The sequence below is a fragment of the Pteropus vampyrus genome, unplaced genomic scaffold (assembly GCF_000151845.1).
Source record: "Pteropus vampyrus isolate Shadow unplaced genomic scaffold, Pvam_2.0 Scaffold37, whole genome shotgun sequence".
Classification (NCBI taxonomy): domain Eukaryota; kingdom Metazoa; phylum Chordata; class Mammalia; order Chiroptera; family Pteropodidae; genus Pteropus; species Pteropus vampyrus.
In genome coordinates, this window is record NW_011888818.1 from 5,798,222 (window position 1) to 5,800,743 (window position 2,522).

Below are 2,522 nucleotides of genomic sequence, written 5' to 3' on the forward strand. Positions count from 1 at the left end.
ACTTTACAACAAGACTGTATAGCTTGTAGAAGTTCTTTGTTTCAGAATTATCTTGGCTACATCTTGGCCTTTTGTTCTTCCATATGCAATTTAGAGTCAATTTATCCATTTCAATGAAAATGTCTATTAAGATTTTTATTAGAATTACATAGAATATATAGGTTAATTTGATAAGAATATTATATAGCTTCCATTTCTTTCTTCAAGTGCACCTTTTTTAAAGAAGTAAAACCTTACTATAAAGTTGAATTCTCCCTTACTCTAGAGGGCCAACTTTTACTCAACCATCTTTCTGGACCTCAGTTTTCCGATCTGTAATATGGGAATAACAAGAGTACCATTATAGAACTATTATAAGGAATTAATTTATCTATCACATAGTAAGCCCTATATAATAGACTGTTAAATAAATTAATATACTATCCAAAGTGTTGAGACAAAATAATATCTATTAAAAAGAACAAGAAATTATAAAACAAACATAATTTAGATGTGATTCTGAAGATGGAAAAATCTTGACAAAATGAAAAAAGGAATCAGAAATCTTGAAAATGTCAGTATATTCTCTGAAATTTAAAATACAAATCAATACCTAGAATAAACTCTAGATTGGGAACTCTTTATTTATACTTGATGAATTAGGATATAAAATAGTAGAAATCACACAGAAAGCTATATAGATTGAGATCAAAATATGAATAAAGTGACATAGAAAGGCAGGCAGAAAGGTCTCAACACAAATAGGAAATCAAGAAGTATGGAAATAAAGGAAATGGCATATGGCATAAAATCAATACTAGAAGCAATAATAACAGAATATCAGAACTACAGAGAAACAAGTTTTAAGATTGAAGAACATACAGGGTGCTGAGCAGGATTAAATAAACTTACAACATATTAATGGGCACTCTAAAACATGAAAGATAAAGAAAAATTGTTAAAATAGAGAGAAAAGTAAGAACACTTAGATTGACAAAAGATATTTTCTTAGTAATGAAATGCCAGAAGACAGAAAAATATCTTCAAAGTTATGAAGGATATCACTGTCAACCTAGAATCCATACCCAATTAAACTATTGTACGAAAGGAGAGAAAATAAAGATATTTTCAAAAATATAAAAAACATGAGCATCTATCTTTTATAGACCCTTGAAGAAAGAGTCACTAAAGGATATACTTTAGCAAAAAGTACATTCATAGAGAAGAAATAAGATGTAAGAAAAAAGGCAAAGATAGTAAAACATATTGGTAAATCTAATAAAATAATTTTGGGGGTGGGGTTAAAAAGATGAAACTAACATAAGGAAGTTGTGGATTTCGGTGAGGAGTTAATACACGTAAGACTTTATTTACTTCAGGATGGGGATGGGTGACATACCATTTGAAATTGGCCAGAGATACTCCACTTTAACAAGCCATAGCCCTAGGTGTGGTCTCAGCTTTTAGTAATTTTTCATGGGATGAGCCCAACTCTGGTCTCTTGATAGACACAGGGTGCTTTTGAGTCTCATCACTCTTCAGGAGTTGAAATTTTTTGTCTTAATCAGCTCTGGCTATTATATTAAAATGCCATAGTCTGCGTGGCTTAAACAACATACATTTTTTTCTCATAATTCTGGAGGCTGGGAAGTCTAGGTTCAAGGTGCTCACAGATTTAGTTCTTGGGGAGGGCTGGCTTCCTGGCTCACAGATGGCTGCCCATCTCACTGTGTGCTCACATAACTTTTTGTGTGCTCCTGGAGACGGTGAGCTCTGTTCTTTCTTCTTCTTCTTTTAGGGACACTAATCTCATTATGAGGACTCCATTCCCATGGCCTCATCTAAACCTAGTTACCTTCCAAAGTTTCCACCTTCCAATATCATTGTATGGGGAATTAGGGCTCCAACACATGAATTTTGTGGGAACATAAATGTTCAGTCCACAGCATCCCTAAAGAAGTAGAATTATGCCTTCTCTGTTCATATTTGGATCCACAGGTTGATAGCTTCAGGCCCTGTTCATTACTCTCTCAATCATGGAAATGTTATCTTGTTTGTGAGCATGTCTTATATTACTTAATTTTTTAAAAAACTGTTTATTACTATCTGTGGAGCATTAGGGTGCGTTTCAAGCATTTCAAGCCAAAATACGTAGTATTATGCATGTTTCACTGACTGACTAGGCTGGATTACCTGTGGTCAGCTTAGTATTACTACCACCTGCTTCCACAGACTCCCTACATCATCGAGGAGAGGCCAAGAGTAACACTTCCCAGAATCTACTTCTTCTCTGACCCTAGGGTACTGTCAGTCAGTGAGAGGCATTTGCATGAAATTGGAAGGCAGATGTATAGGAGGACCCATACTCTCTGGAAGAAGATGGAGGTTCTCAGGAGCTTCAGGGTATACTATAGTGAATGACCCCCTTTGGTACTGAAGGCAACTGAGATAGCCAGCAGTAGCCTCTAGAGAATCCATCACTTTGGAGTTGCTGGTTGAGATGAATGATAGGAGTTTCTCAAAGTTTTCTGGTATTTGAAGCA